Below are 27,787 nucleotides of genomic sequence, written 5' to 3' on the forward strand. Positions count from 1 at the left end.
GGTGAAACCCGCAGTTAAAGGGGTTGTCCCGCGCCGAAACGGGTTTTTTTTTTTTTCAACCCCCCCCCCGTTCGGCGCGAGACAACCCCGATGCAGGGAGGTAAAGAAAGCTCACCGGAGCGCTTACCTGAATCCCCGCGCTCCGGTGACTTCTCTACTCACCGCTGAAGATGGCCTCTTCCTCCGTGGACCGCAGCTCTTCTGTGCGGTCCATTGCCGATTCCAGCCTCCTGATTGGCTGGAATCGGCACGTGACGGGGCGGAGCTACACGGAGCTACACGGAGCCCCATAGAAGACTGCAGAAGACCCGGACTGCGCAAGCGCGGCTAATTTGGCCATCGGAGGGCGAAAATTAGTCGGCACCATGGAGACGAGGACGCCAGCAACGGAGCAGGTAAGTGAAAAACTTCTTATAACTTCTGCATGGCTCATAATTAATGCACAATGTACATTACAAAGTGCATTATTATGGCCATGCAGAAGTGTACAGACCCACTTGCTGCCTCGGGACATCTCCTTTAAACACTGCAGCATAAAATGACATGCTGCAGTTAGCAACCACGACGCAGGTCAACGTACGCTGTGGATTGTTTTCGCAGTTAGTGGATGAGATTTTTGGCATTTTCATAAACTTGGCTTGTATATAATATGCTGTGTGTATTTCACAGGTAAACTCGCAGCATGAATATACTCTAATGGAACTTTGCGTATCTGACCACTATAGTGAGGGACCTTTCACACGGGATGCAATTACGCAAGGTGCAGCCAAACCCACAGCTGCGGAATTCCAGAACAGAATCTTCAAGTCTAACTGCAGATTTTGATGCACAATTTACCCCGGCTTGCACTGTGTCCTATTCCATCCAGGTGAAAGGACCCTTATACTGCAAATATCTTCAATGTGTGGAGTATAACCAGGCAAATTCAGAATAATGTTGGTAGAGACCCCTAGACAAAATATTGGGCGAGTGCTCCGGTCTTATTTTAGGTGGGTAGCTCGTCACATTTTTTTGAAGATATAACTCCTATAACTGTTATAATCATGGGGACGTATCTTATTCCTCAGTGGTGTAAGATAATCCTGAAAGTCTGTAATCACAGCGGCGATTTTCCTGTGCAAGTTCTGGCCAATTCTGAGATGGACAGAGCCTGCACGAGAAAAAGGACCCATTGATTTGAATGGGCTAATTCACACAAGAGATTTTTCACTCAGATCAGTAGTGTGAGTTAAAAAATTTACAGTACGTCATATTTTTGTGTGATTCTTCAAGGAGAAAAAAAAAAAAACAGCAATAATTTTCTATGGGAGCAATAAACAAAAACACACACACACACACACACACAAAAAAAGGCATATTTGCTGCCTTTTTGCATGTTCCCACCAGCTGTGATGGACGATTTCAGTCCGTAAATATAAACGAAAATAGGGCATGCCGCTTTTTTTCCCCGTACATAAAATACACATCTAAATACACCAATGGTGTTGTAGGCGGTCCGTATGAAGTCTGTAAAAAATATAGCCTGAAAATACAACGGTCTGAATTGGCCCATAAACACTGTCTGCAAGACGTAGTAATTTTAACAAAATGGCTGGATATCATGTTAACAACTCATTGAATCATTTTATATAAAAGTGGCGGGGACCCAAAAGGTGGTGGAGGCCTAACAGGAACTGCCCCATTTACCCTTCTTGCCCAGTAAGCTACAGTAGCCCGGCTTCAGCACTTGAAGAGGACAAACCTGTGTAGAAGGCACAATGCTAGACTGACTGTACAGGCTGGAGTTTAGAGCTCGGAGACATCTCCAGCTATCCCCAGATCATAAGTATTTACATTCTTAAAGATGTTGTGAATGTTTGTTCTGTCAGCAATACTTCTCTTGAACGCAGCTGAGAACATCAGAATTCTTTCATAAATACAACCACTAATGTTGTCTATTTATCCTTCAATCAACCTTTTGTGTTGCGGCCAACTCCACATAACACAGCGGAAAAATATAAGAGGATTACTTGTGTAGCAGCATTTTAGTCGGTTTGCCCTAGTTTTTCTGAATTGTCATCTGCCAAGCTCTAAAACATAATGCAGCTTCTAAAAATGTACTGAAATGGTTTATGGCTCTTTTTTCAGTAGTTAATATGTTACATACAGATGCATTGTACACAGTATTTCACATTAAAATAGGAAGGGAATACTACTTAGTAGGTAGTTGTCATGATACAGACCGCTATTCATTTCCAACAGCTTGGCCACCTGCACACGGCAGAGCCGGGTATCACATGCCGATTCGCACAGTGGATTCTGGCTCTGACCACAGCCGGCGACCCTGTATACCCATCTTTCTTCATTATCTGTATTGCGGATGTTGCGGACGGCGAGTCATTGGACATGTGCAGTATAGATTTTTTTTTCAACTTTTTTTTTCCCTACGCCAACACTAGGCGATGACGTGGGTATCCACAATATTTCCGTGGAATCCGCGCAAAAATAGAGCATGCTACAATTTTTCCTCCACTAGCGGAAATCGCAATTGATTTGCGATTCCACAGCAAAAATCTGCCCGTGTGCAGGTGACCTTTATGTTCCACGCAGGACAACCAAGTCCACAATATGCTCGACAAGTAATATGAAATAGTAGAAAGTCTTCTAAACATTGACTAGAGGTCTGTAGGACCAAGTCCGGACTCACACAGCCGTATGCACAATCTGCTTGCAGAGGCCCACAGCAGATTCCAGCTGTGAGCCTGGCCGTGACCCTATATATGGCCATGTTCACACGCAGTACACTTTTTTCCTGTTAGTTTAAATTTACCACACCATCGCTTAGCGATGACTCAGGAACTCTCAGCCACAACGGGCTCTATGCCACAGATTCGGAGGTAAAAAAGAACATAGGTTTTTTTTCCCCGCAAGCAGATTACGCAACTTTGACTGGCTAATATGAGCTGAATTGTGTAATCCAAAAAGAGAAAAAAAAAACTTTGTGAATGCCGTGCTTATAAATAATACCGTCATATAATGCATTTGATTTTGTATTCAGGCCCATCTCCGATTGTGTATTCTTCAAAAAACATGATGTTAAAAAATAGCACTTGTTTTATAGTTTTAATGAGAGCTGGCCAACTGCAGTTACCCAGTTTCCATGGTGACTAGGAAATATTCTCTCATGACTGGAGCAGGGACTTGCAGTAGTTTACAAAATTTAGACCTAACAATCCAGTTCTTTTGACCCCATACGTACCTGTCCTCCAGAGACTTCAAGCCCAAGAGGAAAACAGTTTCAGCTAAACCAAGTCCATAAACTCAACATTCCCAGTATTCTATAGTAATGTCCATGTGGCCGTATTGTCATTCCATGATTAACCAGATCTATATGTCCACATTGTAAAGAGAACGAAAGCTACAATGAATAGTAAAAAAAATACATATACAACTAGAAAAAAACTAAAATAGCTGCTAACAAATGTATGTCTTAATGTAACTTTATATACCTTACCAAACAGACTGCAACTACAATCTTTTTCTACATTTTTATACATCTAGAACATCTATAGCTTTGTTCACCGAGTAGATTGGGTCCAGAATAGGAGCCAACAAAAAAACACAAAAACAAAACAAAAAACACTTAAAAGTCTTCCTGAGGGAAATAGAAGTAAACTTAAAATCCCACTACAACTCTACAGTAGACTTTGATCATACCCATGCCTATGAATCTGAACAATTCCAAAAATACCTTATTTTTCTGCTATTTTCTACAATATAGTTTCAAAAGGAACTTTCATTCAAGAGAATTCTGTGCACAGAGGAGGGGAAAAAACACCAAAATCCCATGTGTACAAGCTCAGGCTAAATTCACTGCAGCTATAGGATCAGTTTACATCAGCTTCTTTTTGCAATCACTAATCTCATTATTGCCAGTACATTAATATAAATGAGTTTGATCACCATCAATCCCAAGAGTTTCCAGAAGTCCCCGACGTCAAACCCAGATCACCCACTGTGGAGGCGAAACTTTGAAGGAGTAGTAGAACTAAACTAGCTCTGCAGCTCTTTCATTTGGAGCATTTGTTGGGGGTCTTGGAAGTCAGACCCCAACAGATTAAGCCTCGATTCAGACGAACGTATATCGGCTCGGTTTTCACGCCAAGCCGATATACGGTGTCCTCATCTACAGGGGGGGGGGGGGGCGGGGGGAGGATGGAAGAGCCAGGAGCAGGAACTGAGCTACCGCCCCCTCTCTGCCTCCTCTCCACTATTTACAATGAAAGGAGGCGGGGCGGGGCTAAATTACACCAATTAGCCCTGCCCCCGTCCCGCCTCTCCCCATTGCAAATAGTGCAGAGGGGCGGAGAGGAGGCAGAGAGGGGGCGGGAGCTCAGAACACTGTTCCTGGCTCTTCCAGGCTCCCCCCCTCCCTGCAGAGAGAGATGACATATATCGGCTCGGCGTGAAAACCGAGCCGATATACGTTTGTCTGAATCCAGCCTAAAGGGAACCTGTCACCTTAAAACACTATAAAATTAAGATATGATGCCATTTGGGGAGGCAACAAGGAGATTGTGGATACCCTTTTCTATTTTATATACATATATATATATATATATATATATATATATATATATATATATATATATATATATATATATATATATATATATATATATATATATATATATATAGTAGCAGGGTGAAAGGAGAAGTCAGGGTTGGAAGGTATGTGTCACAGAGGTAGCTCAGCTAGGTCATGTAGGCCTCGCATACTCTCTCCAGCACAGGTTTTCACCTGAGCCAAGGAACCAGGTGGAGCTCAGGAACTTGCTAGATGCAAAAGGAGTCAGTCTGCAGAGCAGGGTGTGGTGTGTGTGTCTGAGAGCTTCAGACATGTGCACTGTGGAAGACTATGGCCTCATGTCCACGGGCAAATTCGGATTTAAAATCCGCAGCGTTTTTCGTGCACACATATCCGCGCCTCATAGGGATGCATTAGACACCCGCTGTTTGGAGGTCACAGGTTTCTTTTAACAAGGATATCATATCCTAGCGATAAAGATGTGGAAACAGATGTGTCATGATCAGTTCTTCCTGCATGGAAGAAAACCCAAGCTTTAACACATTTTGAGGTCTTACGCAGAGTTGGGCTGCAGATCTATATAATAGAGCCATACTTTGAGTTTATACAGAATCCATCAGAAAAAAATGGCGCCATGCTACATAGAGCCACATGCTAGGCATGCCTACTTCTATAAAGGCTTCTGCTGCTGTATTCTGAACAGGAATGAATTAAAAGTGGTGAATACAATTATTTATCCACAGTCCTGTTCATTTTAATATGCTGGCAAGTGGCATAGGAGAAGGTTAAATAGATACGGTTTGTTTGCCGATACAAAAGTGTGCAATAGGGTTGATACTCCAGGTGGGGTCTTAAACCTGGAGAACGAATTGGCTTTGTTTGATAAAATGGTCAAAACAATGGAAGCAGCAGTTCAGGGTTTCCAAATATAAAATACACTTTGGAAGAAAAAATCCTTTGACTGATTATCCTATTGGCTGTCCTGTGTTATCCAACACTTCAGATGAGAAGGATTTGGGGGCTCTGATTTCTAATTGCCTCAAAATAAGTTGACAATGTGGTAAGAGCAGGGAAAGCAAGTAGGATGCTCAGCTGCATAGCTAGAGGTATAACCAGTAGAAAGGGTGAGATTGTGATCCTGCTGTATAGAGCTCTGGTGAGACCACATCTGAAACACTGTGTCCACCTATAGATCAGCTCTCCAGAACTGAACAATCATAAAATAGAACAAGTCCAAAGACGGTGGAAGGTCTGAAGAACAAAATGTATAATCAAGAAAGACTTAGAGAACTGAAATTTGTACAGCCTGGAGGAATGAAGGTAGAGGGGCGATATAGAGACTTTTACATATGTTACATGTGTAAATAGGAATTAAGAGGGAAAGTAAAAGAAGGGGGCACGGTTTGAGATTAGTTGAGGGGTGGGGGGGGGGTCAAAAGTAGAGATGAGCGAGCGTACTCGTTAAGGGAAAGTATGGGCATTTTTGAGTACATGCCTGCTTGCCTGAAAAGATTCGGGGGGGGGGGGGGAGGGGAGATCTCTTTCCCCCCCCCCTCCCTCATGCTCACTCCTGCAACTCACCGCTCACCCCTGCCGGTCCCCGAATCTTTTCGGACGAGCAGGCATGTACTCGAAAATGGCAATACTCACTCGAGCAATTTGCCTAAACGAGTACGCTCGCTCATCTCTAGTCAAAAGCAATGTCAGAATATTATTTTATTGAAAGAGGTAAATGCTTGGAACAAACGTCCAGTAGATGTGGTTGCAAAATCAACAATAAATGAATTCAAGCTGCCAGGGGTAAGCATAGACCTATCCTTAGAGAAAGCTAAATAGGGAATAATATAAATGGCAGACTGGATGGACCAGGGGGTCTTTTTCTGTTGTCAATTTTCTATGCTTCTATTAGATCTTTTCTGTGTGATAACCTCTGTTACATATTTAATTGTCCTTTAATACAAATGAAATGTATAAACCCTTAAACCACTTTTTAATGAAATTGTTCCCATCGTGATTGTTTAAACATTACAGGTCATATCATCTAAAGTTGTTCAGGAGTCTGGGTATTTCACATAATGGTAATTGCTTGAAAGAATCCGAAATACTTCCAACTGCCAAGCTCACAGTACAGCATAGGTCAGTTCATTTCTATTCAAGCAGCAGTTTAGAACTAATTATAAAACCATCACATACATTTAATATGATATCATAACACAATTTTGGTAGAAGACCTATAATTTGAGCCACTTTGTTAATGGGCTTCTGTGAGAACGCTAATCTACAAGCTAACATTTTTTTCTGCTGTCACATTGTATGTTCCTTGTGACTATGCTGCCATGGAAAAGAGAATTTACAACGCCTATTACTTTCATTGACAGACCAGGTGCATAACTTCAGATTATTGGCAAGGTCATTTTTCTTTGATTGGGAGCTTAAAAATGGCATGCAGAAAGATTTATTCTGCGCCACACTAGGCAACTCTCCAAATATGTGTGCTAGTTAGCGAAATGAGTCTGACAGGACATTGCAAGGACCAAGCATATTATACGAGTTAAGACACACTGCAAACTGGCTGCTTGTTAATGTGTCCTTGCTGGGACAGTTGTCTTTTACTACACAGTTTCTTTTAATACCAGAAAGTGATTGGAAGGAGTTCAATACTTTGACACAAATTTAGACTTGTGTTAGAAAGTTGCATTTCATCCAGACTCTGGCTCGGAACTGGACCTTCCTTCCTAGGACAATAGGTGCAAGACACCTTCTACATCTCACTTTCTTTCTTATGCGCAGAAGCTTCTATTATTAAAGCAGAGCAAATAGAGGTTTGAATGTGCCTAATATTAGAAAATATATTATAGCCACTTGCTGCAAGTATCGGTGGACTGGTTGCGTAATACGTCCACATTCACATTGTGTACAGCTTGGCTAAAAAATGCGACTAATCAAACACTTAGGCCAGTTTCACACGGTTGAGAATTCTGTGTGAAATTTGTGAGTTTGCGAGATGCACGAATATGAACCCCATTCTTTTGATGCAAGACATTTTTGATACAAAAACACCTGGCATTACCTGGGATGCAGCAGAGGAGCTGGCAGTGCGGGGGCCAGGCCAGGCTTATCGCAAGGGTGGGTCAGCAGGGTTTTTTTTAGGGGAGGGGCCCCTCGGGCTTTCTGAAGGCAGGAGGGTGGAGGGGAACTATTTTTGGCAGGTTGCAGTTTAGGGACTAGCGCAGCAGGCTCGGAAGCATCGGGGGGGGGGGGAGGGGGACAAGGTGCTAGCTGAGGGCAGGCAGCTAGTTGTTTCAGGTAGCCCTAGATCTTATAGGAGAGCTTTCAGGGCTGCGAGTTCTTCTTTGTCAGCAGCGATAGCGGGCAGCAGACAAGGTCGGAGGAGCACGTTTTTCGACAATCACGGGCGCGCCAAAGCGGTGCCCAGAGGCGATAGGCTTCGCAACCGGGCGGCAGGTGCCCGGGCTCCGCGTTCTACTTTATCATTTTCTACTTTATCAATTTACGAGAATTTGCGGGTTTCACCTTTGGGCCTGGTCCCGAAGAAGGAACCAGCCAAGTATCGGCTTATCCATCCCTTCTCCTTCCTGGTGGGTGATTCGGTCAACGACGGGATTTCCAAGGAGCAGGCGGCAGTCTTGTATGCTTCTTTCGATCAGGCCGTTTTTCTGGTTCGGCAGGCGGGTGTCGGTGCCCATTTGCCGAAAGCATGTATTGAATCGGCGTTCTGCTTGCTACCGGTGCATCCCGATTGTTTCCACTTATTGGGCTGCCGCGTAGAAGGCCAATACTTCGTGGATATGTGTTTGCCCATGGGGTGCTCGATCTCGTGCTACTATTTTGAATTGTTCAGCTCCTTTCTGGAGTGGACGCTTATATACGAGACGGGCATTACGTCAGTGTTACACTATTTGAATGATTTTTTTGTTCATTGGGCCTCCGGAGTCTGGAGTTTGTGGTTTTTTACTAACCTCTTTTCGATTGTTAATGCAGAAAGCGGGGGTCTCGCTATCAGCAGAGAAAACGGTTGGCACGTCATCGCGTTTGGTTTTCTTAGGCATCGAAATCGATTCACAGAGCATGGTTTTTTGTCTACATAAGAATAAAAAAATAAAAAAATAAAAATAAAAAAATAAAAATCACACGGTTGTGGCAAACAGTGGAGACGATCCCCAGTTCATGGAATGTTACACTGCATCAGATGCAGATGCTCCTATGGCTCCTAAATTTCGCGTGTCGAGTCATTCCAATGGGCCCGAGCCTTTGCTCGACGCCTGTCCCTAGCGACGAGAGAGGCAAGCGAGCTGCATTACTTTGTCCGGGCGATGCGGCGGACCTGCATATGTGGAATGTTTTCCTCAAAACTTTTAACAGGCAGGTCATTTGCCAAGCCGAAGAGGTGGGAAGTAGGGAGCTATGTCTTTTCGCAAATCCGTCTGGATCGTGGGGTTTTGGCGTGATTTTTGGGGACAGCTGGTGCGGTGCTCCATGCTGAGGGCTTGGTTTGAGAGGCAATGGGTAAAAAACATTGCGCTGCTGGAGATTTTTCCCCTCATGGTCGCCATGGAGGTGTAGGGCGCAAGTCTGGCAAACAGGAGCTTCTGTTTTTGGTCAGATAATGAGACGGTGGTGCAGGTAGTGAATAAACAATCGGCCTCCTCCTTGTTGGTGCTGGCGGCGTTATGCCATTTGGTCCTACGATGCTTGCAATACAATGTAAAGTTCAAGGCTAGACATGCCCCAGGATATCAGAACAGGATGGCTGACGCTCTTTCTCGATTTCAGATTGAGAATTTCAGGGAGCTGCACCCGACGGCGGACGTCGAAGGGGTATGTTGCCCTGCTTTCTTATGGGAGATGATAGAAGAGAGCTCCTAGCCTTGGTACGGACGTAAGTAGCGGAATCAACTTGGAAGCGTTATAACTAGAGTTGAGCGAACGTACTCTGCCGAACTTGATGATCGTTCCAAGTATTAGCGTACTCTATGGTGCTCGTTACTCGAACGAGCATCAAGCCGTGTTCAAGATAGAAAGAAACCAAGTAAAAAAAAAAAAAAAAAGCTCGGGACTCGGCGTCCCACATACAAAAATGCTTGAGTCTCCCATTGTAGTCAATGGGGTTTGTTACTCGAGTAGAGCTCTCGAATTTTCCGAAAAGCTCAACTCGAATAACGCGTACTCGAGCATTTGGGTGCTCTCTCGTCTCTAGTTATAACAGCAGTTGGGCGGAATAGCTCGCGGCTGCCGGGGGGATTTTTCCAGAAGGGGAGCGGGCACGGTCAGTAACCCTAAGCACACTGGCAGGTTTACGCAAAAAAGGGGCACTGGCGGCCGTGGCAAGAAAATACATTTCGGCCATTGCGTTTTTGTTGCGACTCCACGGCGTGTGGGCTGTCACTAAGGATTTCGTTTTTAGTCAAATCCTCAAGGGCTGGAAGAAAGAGAGGGGTGTTCGTGACAGCAGGCACCCTATCACGTTTGAATTGCTTTGCCCAATCTTAAAAATTTTGGAGGTATTCTGCGTGGATGAGGTGGAGACGGTGCTTTTTCGGTTAGTTTTTTCATTGGCGTTTTTTGCGGCCCTCAGATCTTGAGAGTTGGTCAAAAGCCTGGAGGGATCCTTTTTTCGGATGTTCCAGTTGACAACGACGGCCTAAAAATTTGCATTCGTAAGTCAAAAACAGACGTGTACGGTGCAGGGGAATGGCTGCGGATAGGGGCCTTGGGGTTTCAATGGTGCCTGGTCCAATTAACCAGTAGTTTCATGGCAAAGCATAGCGGGACGGGCACGTTATTAGCGCACGCGTCGGGTTCTCCGGTTACAGAATTTCAGGTTGCGGCGGTTATGCGGTCGTGTCTGAGGAAGCTAGGCCTTATGCCGAGCGAGTTTGGTATGCACTCGCTCAGAATAGGCGCAGCAACGTCGGCTTTTGCTTGCGGTCTAAAAGGAAAGGAAGTCAAACGAGTTGGTAGATGGAAATCTGAGGTGTATCGGTCATACATCAGGCCAGATTTGAGAGTTCTATAGTGGGAGCTTTCGGTTTTAAGTGTTATCACTATTTCATTCTCTCCCCTTTTTGTTTTCTTGGTTTTGGTTTTCCTTTACGACAGATTCTGATTGGACGGTCTGGTTGGTAAGCCACTCATACATATATTGGGCTGAAAAAAAGAGCGTGGGCCAGGCCAATTGGAGCAGACCTGGGGCTAAAGAACGTGCAGGTCCGGTGGAACGGGGTCAGGAGGACTGCAGTGGACCAGGCTGCTCCATGAAGTGCTGAAAATCAGCAGCTGGACTCAACCACACAGGAGGAAACGACCTTGGTAAGGTGAATGTGGGGGAACTTACAGCATTGATGAAGGAGGACCTGCTTAGTTGTCAAAAGTTTTTTTTAAAACATGGTTATAGTCTGGTCAGATATAGAAGCAAGAAGGGTTTGGAGGGGGCCAGGGACATAGAAGCCATTGAAAGGGTTAGAAAGAGCGTAAACTTTAAAATTTCTAAGTATGTACAGTCCTTGGGGGGGGGGGGGGACATACGGCATTGGGAGCTAGAGAGAAGAGAGCGGGGAATGCTCAGGAGTGATGGGGTATACCTTAGCGACATCGGTATAGACACTTTTTTATCAAGGTTACAGGATAGGGTTTAGGCGGCTTTTTTACTGGCAGGTGGGGGATGCAGTGCAGCGTAATTTCAGGACTTTCCATGCCAGCAATGGAGTAGAAGGTGGCTGTTCAGGCCCATTCTGGGGCTTTCTCACGCCAGTTTTTTTGATGTTTTGGTTCTACAATTTTCAAGTTTTCATCAAGTCAGATTTTCAAGAAGCATGGAAAGGAGAAAAGTGGATGATTAAAATAGTTTGTTAATAAAGTTGTGGCCTACCCACAATGTAAAGCCAGCAAAGCGTTTCAATTCGTTTTATTGGGATGAGAGCTTGCCAAAGGTTTAGTAGAGTCCCCCCAGTCTACGTATGAATGAGATAAGTTGATTTGATGTTTTTCCCCTTGTTTACCACTAGTTCTTTCCCCCTTTAGACCTTGTGTTTTCTTCCTTTTTAGAAGGAGCCTTGATTGTATTAACGTTTTATATTGAACGTAGGATGAATATTTGTCTTATTACATTTTATAGATAAATGTGGTCTTAGATAGATAGCCTATGGTATGAATCTATTGTTAATTATTAGGCTATAAAATCTTATTGAAATAAACGGTTCCTTAATACTTAGAAAGTGACTAAAATATTTGGGGAAAAAAGGGGGGGGGGGGTTAAGCCAAACCTATAGGAATATAAACGGACTATGCCAAATGTCAAAAATCTGCAGCTATAATTGCTGGTAATATAGGATTCATTTTGTGACTCCAAACTTTTGCGTAGGAAAGTGCATATATTTAGCTTATAGCTTTGCAACATTATTCATATCTTTTCTCTAAAGTCACATGAAGTGCATTTCAGAAAATCAGAAATTGGCATTGAGCTAATAATGTGCATTTGCAGGATATGTACACTTGCATTGTACATGACAAAAGTTTTCCTCACAAGCTTGTTACATGCTGTGTCAGCCTCCTTGAGATACAGAGCATAGCTGTTCTCACTCCTGCTGGGAGCTGCTTTTGTATACCAACATGATACTCCAACAAGTAAAATGGCTGTTTTGTGCATACAAATATATATCAGTAGCGCAAAGGAAAATGGGCACATTTTAGGTATATCTAAAATACAAATTTGAAAAAAAAATCTGACTTGGCTATTCTGATTATCAGTTTCTAGAATAAGGGCCAAATTATTGAAATAGCTTTGTTTCCCATAGCAACCAATCACAGTGCAGTTTTCATTTCTTAAAGTGTTCTTGAACGAGACATGTTGCCCTTGTGATTGGTAACTATGAGCAACAAAATTTTTCTTTTTGGTATGTCTACATGGGACGGGTCGATTGCAGATTTCCCCATGCAGAAAATCTGCAACATTTATAGTAACAGTAAAGTGGAGGAGATTTAAACAAATCTCATCTACACATTGCATAAAAAATACAAACCCACAGCAATTAGACTATGAATTCCACAGCATCTGGTGTCATTTTTACAGCTGCAGATTTTCAGAATTTTTGCTGTGGAAAAACCACAGCAGACCCATCCAGTGTTGACAAACGGGACCCTTTGATAGTTGCATCAAGCCACCCTTAATGTTAAAAAAGCAAATAAATCACTTTTGGTCGAACTACTTAAGTTGCCCATTTACATTCACCAACCTCTGGACAATTCAGCTGACAGCTGTTCTTCCTGGCTGCTCCATACACATGAAGGTTCATGTGTTTAGGGAGATAAGATGCAATCAGACAACTCTGACACCGCTACTGGTGTATCTTGCCTCCACCAGAACTGTGGGTGGAGACAAGGGTTTGTCCTTTAGAGTAGTAGGGAAGGGCCAGGCTGACAGCAGTAGACGCCCCTCTGGCATGTACGCTCCCGGCTGGACTGCAATCTCCAGTTCTGCCGACCCTGTCACTCTCTTCCCCTGGCGGGGTGGCATGTCCACTCACCGCCTTCTGGATGCCATGCTGTCATCGCCACTGAAGCCAGGCCCCCTCTCCCATGCCTGCTGTGACTAGTCTCCCCCTACATGTTCCGGCGCTCCTTGCTTCATCACCTGTCTTCCCTGGGCTCCCCCTCCATCCATGCTCCGGTGGTCCTCGCTCCGTCAACTGTCTCCCCGGGGTTTCCCCTCCATGCTCCGGCGCTCCAGTCCTATCCACGCCTGCCACTGGGTACGCCGACGATCCCCCGAGAAGCGCTGACATGTGTTCTCCTGCCGGAATCCCCGCCGACGCTGCTCTCACACATGTCGCTGCTAGACTGCTCCTCTCTGCCTTTCCTGAAGCTCCTGGACGGCTGCTTTTCTCTGCCCTCACTTGTGATGCTTTGTCACGGCAGGAGTGACCTCACAGATGTCCACTTCTTTTTCCCCCTACAGGTGTGGGGGCAGTCTCTCTCCCGCTATCTTCTGCTGCCCCCACCACTAGTGGGTGCCCGGTGTCAGGCGCCAGCGCTGTCTTGCAGATACAAGAATCCATGGAGTCCTAAGCTGTGAGGATGGGATACCACACACACCAGCAGCCTATCGGAAGCTAGGGGCATGACAGGGGGCGTAAACTCCAACAAAGGCAGGTCAGCCCCTAGCTCCGGTGGAGACAAGATATACCAGTACCTTGACACCAGCTTATTTCCCGGGGAACAAAAGGATTGGGCATTGAAATTCAACATCTCCAAAGGATAGGGCATAACTTGCGGATCAGTGGAGGTCTCACTGCAAAAACCCCTGCCGATCTTGATATTAGGGGTCCTAAGTCCCCTGAGCCTGAATGAAGCACTAGATACGCAAGGGCACCAGCACTACATATACTTTCAATGTGGCTGTAGAGATACCCGAACAGCACCCACTTGGGTATTTCCGTAAGCCCCATTGAAAAGAATAGAGCGCCAACCGTGCATACTCAGCCAGCACCTCCTTCATGCTAACATCACTGTGTGTCAGACAGAATGAGACACGGGAGTCCCATTCTGGAAATTGGAGGGGATCTTAGCAGTGAGACCCCCCCCCCCCCGATTAGCAAGTTATCCCCATTCCCCTGAGGATGGGAGCTAACTTGTAATCTTGCTACAACCCATTTAATATATGTCTATATCCACTTGGATTGCTGCAGATCTTTTCATATTTACCTACCTACAGTCTTCACTGTTTATATAATGACTGATCGTTCAAAGAATGGAGGTGGAGCGTACTGGAGATCTCTACCCGCCTTCATTCACTACATTCCTCCATTCACTGTGTGAAAACTGGCAAAGATGAACAGCTGTTTATACTGACTGAGTGAGAACTTACTAGCTGCTTTGTTTTGGGGATCAATTTCTTGCTCAGTGCCTGTTTAAGCAATTTTTCGGATGATAGTTGTCCTGTATAAAGCCACCCTTAGATAGGACTTCACTTTCACGTAGTCAGTCTTGCTAGAAACAGCACACCTGAATGAACTAAAGCAGTGTTTAAAGTCCTGTCCTAAAGAAACCCAACAGGTCAGGTCTTGAATATTTGTCACAGACACATATAATTGTGCTATTTTTTGATTTACTGAAACTACAGACATAAACTACCAGCGCAATATTCAGAGCTGTGGAGTTGGAATTGGAGTTAGAGTCCCATTTTGATGGAGGCGGAGTCAGTTGAAAAATACCAACTTCTAAAAATATGTATATTATAAATCTGGTATAATTAATTCAATGCAGAATTTTTTGCATATTTCCTTTCATAGGAAAGTTTTGAACTGTGCTATAAATATATGTTCTATTAAACAAAAAGAACATTTATAGGACAATTCAAAAAAACTTTCCTAAATTCCTATGAAATGAAATATGCAAAAAAAAAAATTCTGCATTGAAAGGAAATGTATAACAAATTCTGCATAGTGTATTGCAGATTTACAATTTAGAAAGGTTTTGTGTTCTGAAATTGTATTCCAATAAATATATTTTATGTTCTAAATAGCTTATTTTATCATAATGATGATGAAAAGCATGATGTTACCATTTTAATACAGTAAATTTATCACTTTAACATGAGTCATATATGAAGGAGTCGGAGTCTGGGTAATTTCAGGAGTCGGAGGTTTGGCTTATCAACTCCACAGCTCTGGCAGTATTACTCTTCAAGACATGTTCTACAGAGTAAAGAGAAAAAAAATGAAAGAAAAAGAGGCAAAGTGAGAGATAAGGTGAAGAAGAGGATAACAACTGCATAAATTGGCACAAGCCTCAAATCTGCTGCATTACCTAGCCTCTAGGGCAGTTGTAGCTAAGCTACCTTCACCTGGAGCAAATATTCAGTTCATTGCACTAGCTCTCTATATGAATATCCTGTGTAAAACAGAGTCATGTTACAGCACACACACCGCGACATCCAGAACCTGGAGCACCTGCCCACCAGTCCACACAGCGCTATGCTAGTACTCCAAGGTATGCATGCACTTCCAGGTCAATAAATAAAAAGAATATCTAATGTGGTGTATCACATCGAAATATATAGTAGACAATGAGTTATGCCAAAATACTGGCATTACAACAAATTCCAGTGGCAAAGCTATAGGAGTCACAGCGGTCACAATTGCAACTGGACCCCTAACCCTTTTGAATCCACTGTCTGACGTCTCCCAAGATTCTGATTGAGGGCTGTACAGCTCTGATGTTGGAAGACATCCGGCAGGGTATTCTTACTGTATGTTGCTGGCCGCTCTGTTGTCGGGGGCTTCTCTGGCATGTCACATACTGCAGTACTGGCTCTAGCCAGCATATGGCGCCATTGTAAAATAGCAGAAAGAGGAAGCCCCCTAGGAAATCCTGAATCCAAAATTGGATTGCAAAAGGTTAAGCCTGGGGGGCACAGAGACCTCCCTTTACCACAATAATAGTGTACACTCCTGTTCGTCACATGTTCTTCAGTGCGCTGCTGACGGTGGGAGACGGTACTGTGCACATCTTGTATCGTCTTCCCCTGACTGTTCCTCTTTGGTTCCGCTAGGGTTTAAGAGGAGGCAGGTCACAAACAATGCTGTGCACCAGCGTCACACTGTGTGAGGAACGAGAATGTTCTTCAGGTATCACTGCCATATAAAGTGGTGGCACAGTGAACCACTAGGGGGAAGCAGGGGCATACTGCACTATTATCACTGGAGATAGAAGAAGCAGAAGCTCATAGGACCAGTATTACTGGGGAATGGGGAAGCAACGATATGGAGGACCACTATTACTTTAGGGTAGGGGGAAGTAGAAGTACGAAGCCTCATTATTATTTGGGAGGTACAACAGGAGCACAGAGGATCACTATGTTATTGGGGGGAGGAAATTAGAGGCTCGGAGGTGCACCATTATTGGGGGATGCACTATTACTTTAGAGTAAAAACGGATCTCAGTGAGGTATAGAGAAATCAATATTATTTTGGAGGACACAGATGGACAAACATTACTTTGAGGAACATTGTTACTTTGTCAGGTGCACAAAGGGAGCTTATTACTTTAGTGCACAAAGTGGGTATTACTACTGTGTGAGAGAAAAAAAAAAATACAGACACTTAGACCTCCCTGCGGCCGATAGCGGAGTTTAGCATACCTCAATGATGAGGTGCGCTAAACGTCCAAAATATAACAGACTCCACACAAAGATCACAGCAGTGGAAATCGCAGCGATCAAGCGGCCGTCTGAGGCTCCACTGAAAATAATGGGAGCCTCTGACAGCTAAGCACTGAAAAAAACAGGTGTGTAAGGGAGGCCCTACTGTGGGACACAAGCAGGGCATTATTACTTTGTGGGGAGCATAAAGGAAGACATTTTTGCTGTGTATAAGCACAAAGAGGGCAGCTACCACTTCATGGGGGCACAAAAGAGGGTAATATTTTACAGCAAAGGTACAAAGGAAATGTTACTGGACTCTGATCTCTACTTTACCGCCCACATCCAATCTCTGTCCGGAATGTGGCACCTGCACCTCAGATTTATTGCTAAAATCTGGCCATTCCTCACCATGGACACACTAAAGACACTCGTTGTCGCCCTCATCCACTCCCGACTCGACTACTGCAACTCGCTGCTCATCGCCCTTCCCCGCACCAGACTCTCCCCTCTCCAATCCATACTAAATGCAGCAGCTAGCCTCATCTTCCTATCCAGCCGTCACTCAGACGCCCCTATACTATGCCAGTCACTGCATTGGCTGCCCATCCACTGCAGAACTAAATTTTAACTCCTCACCCCACTCAGAAAGCTCTCCATGGCGCCGCACCACTGTTCATCGCTTCCCTCCTGTCTGTACGCCACACACTCCGACTAAACACCCCTCTAATACGAACCTCACATGCTCGCCTCCAGGGCTTCACCAGAGCAGCACCCATCCTCTTTAACGCTCTACCCTAAGTGATCCGGACAATCACTGATGCACAAAACTTCAGACGAGCGTTAAAAATGCACTTCTTCAAGGAGGCATACCAAATCCGACCTAGTCCCCCACCCCTCCCTATGGCTCCCTTCCACCCTGCCTATCAAATATGACCTCTACTCCTGCACCTCCTTACCACCCCACCCAGTTTTCTTCCTAATAACTGATTTCCACATGTAATTCCTGGACTGTATGTGTTCTCCCATGCCTCATCTCCCCCCTCCCTTGTACCTCCTATATCAACCCCACCCATTTGTTTCAAGCTGACTGTATACCACACGTAATTTGTTGTGTTGTCACTGTTCCCCCGTGCTCGTAAGCACTGCGGAATAAGTTGGCACTATACAAATAAAGAGGATTATTATTACTATTATCATTTTGTGGTGGAAACAATGGGGAAATTATTATGTTGTGGATAACAGAGACCTCATCTAGAATACTGTCCCCAGTTTAACGGTGACATCGAGAAACTGGAGCAAGTTCAGAGTAGACCTACCAAGATGGTGAGCGGTCTGCAAATTTTGTCCTGGGAGGAACGGTTAAAGGATCTGGGATGGTTTAGCTTGCAAAAAAGAAGGCTCAGAGGAAACTTAATAGCTGTCTGCAAATATCTGAGGGGCTGTCATAGTGCAGAGGGATCAGCCCTATTCCCATTTGGACAAAAAAAAACTAGAAGCAATGGGATGAAACTGAAAGGGAGGAGACACAGATTAGATATTTAAAAAAAAAAATGTCTGACAGTGAGGGCGATCAATGAGTGGAACAGGTTACCACGGGAGGTGGCTTGTTCTCCTTCAATGGAAGTCTTCGAACAAAGGCTGGACAGACATTTTTTTGGGGATGATTTAGTGAATCCTGCACTGAGCAGGGGGTTGGACCCGATGGCCCTAGAGGTCCCTTCCAACTCTACCCTTCTATGATTTGCTGTATCCAAGCCTGTTGTGTTATAATAGTTGTCTTATATACAGTATGTTTAGAGCTATGGCTGTGAACTGTGAAGTGAAGTTGTTTTGAAGAGTTTGAAAGGATAGGCATCCAAGCTTAACTTTTACACCAATGTCCATGAGGATTTAGCTATACAGTACCCCTGACAAGTGTGAAAAAAAATCTATGTTGTCAGGAAAAGATTTAGAAATTAATAAGTCTTAACTGACAAGTCATTAGCAACCCCTGCCATGTGCGGCAATAGCTTGAGTTAGCTCACTGATGTACAGAGGGCAGTGGCTGAACATATTCAAGGTTACATTTTAAATGAATAGAAACCAAAGGTTTTGTCTGCTACAGGTCCACCTTTTGCAGACCTTCAGAGAAATAATAAAGTAAGCAGTCCTTGATAGATCAATACATAACATAACATTTATAGATGACAACCACGCTGCATAACCCGATGCAGCAGAGAAACAATGGGCCCCCTGGGACGGCGCCAAGGCTCTGTCTTTTAAATACAGGGATGGGAGGTGAATTATTCATTGATCACAGTTCAGCATGTTATGATCCATAGCACAACTTGTCAGGGAAGATTTAAGTTTTTGATCAAGCAAGTTATGCGAGGTGAAAGAAGACTGTCTTACAGTACAGTGATTAGGGACCAATACATTTCTATCACTGCCATTCATGCACATATTGTTTCGCTGAAACCAAAAAGAGGCAAGGCAGCAGTCCGTTCTGCATGCAGCTTTTAATCTCTGCAGTCTGTAGCTGCAGAATCCTTTAGTTGCTTTTGTCTCCCTGTGTCTTCATAGCAATACTTCGACTCAAATACACTCTGAAAGACACTAAACCTTCATTGTCTTACCAGCGGATACTACCTGAGCAATTACACAGACTTCTTTTACCTGGAGAACCTGGTGGTGAGTCAGCTCCTCTCCAGCAGTCAGCATGTGAATCACTGACTTCGTACGCAGAACTTTCATCCAATAAAGACATTGGACAGAGTACGGAATAGCAAAGATCTCCTTACTCAGCCCAGAATGCAGATTATATATCATAGTGAGCATTCACAGTATGACCAAATAAACTTTAATTACTGCATCTGGATTCTAGCAGCCACATGGCAGCATGAAGTCCAGAGAGAAATCACAGGAATCTGAATTCTGTAAATATTTTGTATTTCTTTGTCAATGTTTCATTTTGGGCAATCTGATTACATAATACAAGCACATAGTAGATACACAGCATACTACATGTATTACATAAAGGCACCACGTACAGGGAACTCAGAGTTTCTTTGGGAAAGTTCAACAAGGGTTTTTTGCTTCATTTTTTTAAAAATGGTACAAAACCTTATGTGGTTTCACAGGACTATTTGGTTTTAGCAAGGAATACATATGGATGGTAGTAACTGCTGTTTATGGCTGTGTTACATATGTGCAATATAGAAATAACATATTAGGTGTAGCGACATAACTGTAAACGTCTGACTAATGAGAAAAACAATGACATTCTTGGAAGCTACATAAATGAACTCATGTAACCTGATTTATCCATTGACTTATCATTAGCACATCCTCTTCATTGAATATTCTTTTTAACCAGGATTAAAGCAGAGCTCTACACATGTACATGAGCACGTTCATATGTTGCTGTATAGACATGTGATGATGGCTGCAGATAGGAGTGTAGATTATTATTAATGAATGTTGATGTATATTCAGATGGAAAGGTTTATGTACTAATTACTGTACTGGATCACAGCTGCTGCAGAGTGTTAGAATGCTACATTAACCATCTACATCACATCAGATTAAGAGATCATTCAGAATGTAATGCACAATTTTTTACTGTATAACTATAGCAGACCTAGGACTTGACAACAGAAAATATTACTGACCGCCTACTGCAGATAGAAGAATGATATAGTGGAGAGCATACATGTTATATCCAGAAATGCTATAAAAAGAGAAATATACAGGGTCTGGGAGATATAACGCTCCATTGTCTTTGGAGTTTACTTCCAGCAGGACGGCGCTCCACCACATTATGCATTATGTAGCAGAGAATGGTTGGACATGCATTTCAAAGGGAAGACGGATAGGGCAACAAGGGCCACTAGAGTAGCTGGCTCAATCCCTGGACCTAACTCAATTTCTTTCAGTGAGGGCTCCTTAAAGACGGTTTACCAGAACAAGTTATTCCCTATACACAGGATAGGTGATAACTTGCTGATCTGTGGGAGTCTCACCCGCTCGGGTATTTCCATCACTCCCACTGAAATTAATGGGGCGCTGACCGCACATGCTCAACCAGCGCTCCATTCAGAGTGACATCACTGCTGGGGAAGAAGCAACCCCACAGCAACAGGAGAACGGGACACAAGAGTTCAGTTCTTGAGATTGCCAGGGGTCTCAGTGATGAGACTCCCACCGCCCAGCAAGGTATCCCCTCTTCTGCGGAGAGGGTCTAATTTGTTATTATGGTTAAACCCCTTTAAAGATCTTGTGTATACCATACGACCAAAACTGCAACACTGATGAACTGACAGAATTTGGGACAAATTTGCTGACCTTCCTGTCGAATTACACTGTAAGGCTTGCTTGCGTGGGGTTGGTAGGGTGGGTGAATATCTAGCACGAGACGGGCAGCGATTTGAACATTTCCCTTAAATTGTCTTACACTGTGCTTTAGTGTGATGTGGTTATGTCACAGCATTACATGCTCAGGATTTTGTAATACAAGATATGGTATAGCTTAGCAGCTCATGAAAAGGGGCATTGACTTCTGCTGGACCCAGAATTTTACCCGATTGTATTTAACCATTTTGCTGCTGAAGGTATTTTCGTGCACATAACACACCCACTTGCAGAACATCAATTTAAGTATATTTAATCATGATCATAAGTGAGACCCCCCCCCCCCAGGAGTGGGGGCACCACATCTCATAAGGTGACACTTTGCCATGGGGGCAGCCATCCACAGACAATGTAGATATCTGGTGAGACAAATGGATCTACTGGATAGGATATAATATAATCTCCTTCTCACAGGACATCATCTGTAATGTATGGATGAGCTGAGGCTTGTAGGCTCATCAGCAAGCATGGGCCAGCAGCAGACCCTATAACAGCAATCTGCGATGCCATGTCAGCCCCATGTAAACAATACAGGCAGCATACGCATGCACGTAGCAAGAGAAGGACAACGACACCCAGCAGGTTCTCAAGTGATGGCGATGATGAAGGTTGTAGCGATCCTGGAGCTTCGGTAGAACGACACCAAGCTGCACATGTCCTGCTCCAGCGCAGCGCGGCAATGTGTGCCTCCAGCACCGCAAGGGTTACTCGCACTGCAGCGCCCAAGAATAAGCGCCACTCTAGCTAGTACATACATAGCCACTGCTGGATGAGCTCACGCGAATCCTGCTCTATGCTTCCATTCTGTCAGGGCACGAAGGGGTTAAGCCCGCTCTTACCTGCAGCCGTCACATCAGCACCGCTGCACCTGCCGCCTCTGTGTCCTCAGCCATCTGAGCCGAGTCTCCGCCCACCCCCGAGTAAGAGGCGGGCAAGTGGGCGTGGTCTCAAAAGCCTCCACTAGCGCTCCGCGGGGTCCTATAGAGGCGCTGCTTTCCTGACAACTAGTTAGCATCTGAGAGCACATGGGAAGCGTCAGGGCAAGTTACTCCAAGGTCACATCGCCTCCTATGTTGGCAGTGGTATCATTACATTACAGTGCCCTCTCGTCGCATTGCCAATGGTGGCTGGGCAACACTGCTTGGATGGCAGTTTTCATCATACCATGGTGTATTCCAGCTTCCTCTCTGTAGGGCTGTGCCCAGTAGTCCAGCACAGGACTGATGTGTGCACATTGATTTCCTCCACCTCGGAACTGATTACCAACCTGGTTCCTGCTCTCCCTTGAACAATGTTCTCACCCTGCAGCTTTCTTGTGCACGTATTAGGGACTGACACACTGCTTCTGCAGCAGCTGCATGGATTTCTGCCAACCCCATTCAAGCTATGAAAAAGACTTTGTCTTCAAAGGAAGTTTCTGCGCCAAGGTGACCAGATTTTCCCATGGTCAAAGTGGGACAAAGGGGTGTGGTCAGGGGCGGGGCTTATCACAGCATATGATTTTACCACCGTCATTATAAAAAGGACAGGGCAGTTTCAGAAAAAGACAGGGAGAAAATTCCGCAGCAATTCTGCATTCAAAAAAAAGTCGAAATACAGGTACTATTGTATTATGTCTCCACCAGAATTATGGGTGGAGACCTTGAGTGACAGGTAAAGGCTTGGTAAAACCCGCAAAGGTCCTGATTGGCTGCAGGAGATTTCCACAGCAGGTCCTCCCGCAGCCGCTGCAACTGCTGTGGTGATGTGCGGCTGCCGGAGACACGGACATCCGTGCCAGAAGCAGCAGAGCTGGGATTGCTGTGGCGGCCAGGAGAATTGCGATTGGCTTCTGGACAAAGTTGCAGCTGGCTCGGGAACAGCTGAGATCACGTAGCAGCGCACAGGACAGTCACAGCACCTTAGCAACCGCACATGGTAGGGGCACTGAGACCACAAACAAAAACACTGCATCCGGGAGCTGAGATGAGAAGCCACCAGGGCAAGCAGGGAGGACACAGCCGCAGCGTGCAGTTTCCTTGTCTGCCACAGCATGCACCGCTGTAAGCAGTCCCATCACAGGGCACCCGGTCACTGTCCCCTGGAGCAAGGTCTTAGCAGCGTGGGGACTGAGGTTTCCCTTGGACGGAGGGCTAGGGTTAGTTAAAGTGTTAGGCTTACATGATTAGCTGATAATGCTTTGATGTGAATGCCGCCCCACTCTCAAATGGAAACATTTACAGCTAATCATGTAAGCCTAACACTTAAATTAACCCTAAGGCCTCTCTGTCACACAAGCATATGCCGTTCTCACGGTCGGCCGATATACGCTATGATCTGATGCATTGGATTCCAATGCATCAGATCACATGGCCATATTCCCGCTGCGTGAAAGCTCCTGGCCGGCCAATATGGCACCGACCCCTTTCACACTGGCCCACAAAAATAGTCCTGGAACTATCTTCCAGGTCGGAATACGTTGGCTGCTGCATGGGCTCCTATGGGAGCCAATGACAGCGGCCCGGAGAAGGGAGATGGAAGGGAGTTTAGCAGCATGAATGCTAAACTCCCTCCCTCTTCTCTTCTCCTCTCTCCTCCCCTCCGGCTGTTTGAAATGGGAGGGGGCGCGGTGGAGCTAAGTTCTGCCCCCTCCCACCCCCACCCATTGCTGGCTGCAGACAAGAGGCAGGGAGGGATGGGAGCTTAGTTCTGCCCTGCCCCCTCCCATTGCACATAGCTGGGCGGAAGGAGAGATGAGGTGAGCTGGTGAGGGAGGGGAGGCCCAACAGCATTGCGGGCTCTGCGTGTATGCGCAAGGCCGGTGCTGTCTAAACGGGTGCACAAATGTTAGATTTGTGCACCCGTTCACGTCTTTTTACGGCGCTGGTGGGCACATGTAAAAACGCCTACGGCCGTGTGAAGGAGCTCTAGCCATCCATCCAAGGCAAAACTCAATCCCCACGCTGTTACGACTTTGCTCCAGGCAGCCAATCAGTAGATTGTGGGCGTACACTGGGCGGATACAACCCATCACTGGGTCTCCACCCATACTTGTGGTAGAGACAAGATACAATAGTACCTGAAATATGTACCATTGGTGCTGATTTTGACTAGAAGTAAGCTGTGTTTCCACAGCTGATTTCATACTATGCGGCACTTCCTTCCCCTCCTCCGTAGACGTCCCGCTATCAGCGCTCCCTGGCTTCCGGTTCCCAGCGACCTGTAGGCATATTTTAATATTCCACAACACTTCTGCTCAACCCAACCAATCACTGTGAATCACCCAACCCAAACAACCAATCACTGTGAATCACCCAACCCAAACAACCAATCACTGTGAATCACCCAACCCAAACAACCAATCACTGTGAATCCCTCAACCCAAACAACCAATCACTGTGAATTAGCCAACCCAAACAACCAATCAGGCTGCGAATCGTGTTGTGGAATATAATAATATGCGACCTGTAGTGGCCTCACCTGATCACCTGACCAGGATGCATGGAACTGGAAGCTGGGGAGCGCTGACAGCGGGAAGCCTTCGGAAAAGGCGAGGAGGAGCGCCAAACAGTATGAAATCAGCTGCAGGTATTATTATTGCTGGGGCTATTGTGGGGGTCACTATTATTGCTGGGGCTACTGTAAGGGGTCACTATTATTGCTGGGGCTACTGTGGGGGGTCACTATTATTGATAGGTATGCAGCTGATTTCGAGTTAAAATCTGCACCAATGGTACAGATTTTGACAGTTTTCTCAGATGCGGGATTTGCTGCATAAATTTTCGCTGAGGACATTCCACAGTATTTCCGTCATGAGTAAAGATCTAAGTCAGCTTGAGGTATGCTGCCACATGCAGAGTGGCTGTGGTAGTAATAGTGACCCCAATAATAGCCTCAGTAGTAATAGTGACCCTCGCGACAGTAGCCCCAGCAATAATATTGACCCCAAAGTAGCCCCAGTAGTAATAGTGACCCCCACAGTAGCCCCAGCAATAATAGTGACCCTCCACAGCAGCCCCAGTAGTAACAGTGACCCCCCACAATAGCCCCAGCAATTATAGTGATCCCCACAGTAGCCCCAGTAGTAATAGTGACCCCCACAGTAGCCCCAGAAATAATAGTGACCGCCCACAGTAGCCCCATCAATAATAGTGATCCCCCACAGTAGCCCTATCAATAATAGTGATCCCCCACAGTAGCCCCAGCAATAATAGTGACCCCTTACAGTAGCCCCAGCAATAATAGTGACCCCCACAATAGCCCCAGCAATAATAATCACCATTCACAGCAGCCCCAGTGGTAATAGTGGCCCCCACAGTAGTCCCAGCAATAATAGTGGCCCCCACAGTAGTCCCAGCAATAATAGTGACCCCCACAGTAGCCCCAGTAGTAATAGTGACCCCCCCACAGTAGCCCCAGCAATAATAGTGACCCCCCCCCACAGTAGCTGCAGCAGTAATAGTAAACCCAACAATAGTCCCAATAGTATTAGCGCTCCCCTATTCCAGGCTAGCAATAATAGTGACCCCCGAAAGTAGCACCATAGTTTTAGCACTCCCCTATGCCAGCCCAGGAATAATAGTTACCCCACAGTAGTCTCATAGTATTAGCGCTCCTGTATTCCAGGTCAGCAATAATAGTGACCCCCCACAGTAGCCCCAATAGTATTAATGCTCCCCTATGCCAACCCAGAAATAAGAGTGCCCCCACAGTAGCCCCATAGTATTAGGGCTCCGCTACACCAGACCAGAAATAATAGTGACCCCCATAGTAGTCCCATAGAATTAGCGCTCCACTATTCCAGGCCAGCAGTAATAGTGACCTCCACAGTAGCTCCAATAGTATTAGTGCTCCCCTATACCAGACCAGAAATAATAGTGACCTCCACAATAGCCGCATAGTATTAGCGCTCCCCTATTCCAAGCCAGCTGTAATTGTGACCCCCGCAGTAGCCCCATGGTATTAGTGCTCCCCTATACTAGCCCAGAAATAATAGTGCCTCTTACAGTAGTCCCATAGTATTAGTGTTTCAGTATTAGTGCTCCCCTATAGCAGACCAACAATAATTGTGACCCCCACAGTAGCCCCATAGTATTAGAGCTCCCCTATACCAGCCCAGCAATAATAGTGACTCCCCACAGTGACCCATATACTTACCCTCCACCCGGTCTTCACAACGCCGACACTCCTCTCAGCACTGCTTCCAGCGGCTGGAAGTGTGTGCGCCCGCAGCGTCTCCTCCCTGCTCCTCTTCTCTCTTGCGGAACCAAAGAGGAGGGAGGGGGGAGGGGAAGGGGGTGGAAGATCACGGATGCACACACTGCCATCAGTGTGTGCATCCGCCCCGTGGCACTGCAGAGTGATTACCGGCTGGGGAACCGTGGCACCCCAACGTCACCAGAAAGCGGAACAAATGCCTGTCTCGCTGGGGTCCCAAATCGGGACTTTCCCTCCTAAATCGGGATATCTGGTCACAGTATTCTGCACTAGATCTGCCAAAGATTTCTGGATATCTTCAAGCACTAATTCTGTATTATGGTTGGCTTAGTAATAGTTCTCTATCTAAAAAATTCTATTTTAGTGACATTCTCTAGAATAGGGGAGTAACAATATTACATGTTCCAAAAATGTTTGCAAAGAGCACATACTATTCAGTAAATCCAGCAGGAGGGATAATAACTGCAATCATGAATAAGCTCTGTGTAATCCCTATAGTAACCCATAGCCAGGAGTGCCACGCTGAAAAGAGTGCCCTAAGGATACAGAATTTGTTTTTCCTCACTTGTATAACGTAGTCAGATTCCAATTCTACATAGTGATAGTGGCTACAGTGCAGTTACCTCCAGTAATCACGAGTGGCTTCTCCTCTGATTGAAGCCATCCGCTTTCATTTTTCAACAGAATCACTGATTGGGTTGATCAGAGAAATGTGGTGGATATAGTATATCTTGACTTTAGTAAAGTATAGTAATAGACAAAGTATTTCATACCATACGTATTGAAACAGTGACCAAATATGGGATTGACAAGGCAACTGTTAGGTGGATTCACAACTGGCTGAGTGATCGTACTCAAAGAGTGGTCATAAATGGCTGCACATCCAAGTGGCAGAATGTGTCACGTGGGGTACCACAAGGCTCTGTCCTAGGCCCAGCGTTGTTCAACATTTTATAAATGATATGGAGAAGAGAGTTAAAGGGGTTGTCTCACGGCAAACCTCAAAATTTTACCTTACCTCATTCCCCCTGTCACCCCCCTGGCATAAAATAGCAAATTAAAGCGGTTTTTAAACCGCTTGCTACTCACCGATCCAATGAAATAAAGACTTTAAAAAATCTTCTCCCAAAGATGGCCGCCGGTCCTTTCCCAGGGATGCACTGCGGTTTTCTCCCATGGTGCACCGCGGGTCTTCTCCCATGGTGCACCATGGGCTCTGTGCGGTCCATTGCCGATTCCAGCCTCCTGATTGGCTGGAATCGGCACACGTGACGGGGCGGAGCTACGATGACGATGCGGTGACCAGCTCTCCGGCACGAGCGGCCCCATTCACCAGGCAGAAGACCGCACAGCGCAAGCGCGTCTAAAAAAGCAAGAAGACATCAGAATTAGACGGATCCATGGCGACGGGGACGCTAGCAATGGAGCAGGTAAGTGAATAACTTCTGTATGGCTCATATTTAATGCACGATGTA

At 45.4% G+C, this 27,787-nt stretch overlaps 1 protein-coding gene across 2 annotated transcripts in view; it reads right to left on the reverse strand.

The window, feature by feature from the left end:
- The window catches only part of RASL10B (RAS like family 10 member B), a 98,118-nt gene extending 76,117 nt beyond the window's left edge, over positions 1 to 22,001 (reverse strand). The window contains exon 1 of one of the 2 annotated variants that reach the window (XM_066592293.1): positions 21,956 to 22,001. The gene's annotated coding sequence lies outside the window, so the exon portion shown is untranslated. Of the gene's footprint in view, positions 1 to 19,382; positions 19,455 to 21,955 lie in introns of those variants that run through there. The other variant, XM_066592301.1, reaches the window with a different exon arrangement.
- Positions 22,002 to 27,787: the final 5,786 nt, after the last annotated feature.

Source organism: Eleutherodactylus coqui, chromosome 1 (assembly GCF_035609145.1).
Source record: "Eleutherodactylus coqui strain aEleCoq1 chromosome 1, aEleCoq1.hap1, whole genome shotgun sequence".
Taxonomy (NCBI): domain Eukaryota; kingdom Metazoa; phylum Chordata; class Amphibia; order Anura; family Eleutherodactylidae; genus Eleutherodactylus; species Eleutherodactylus coqui.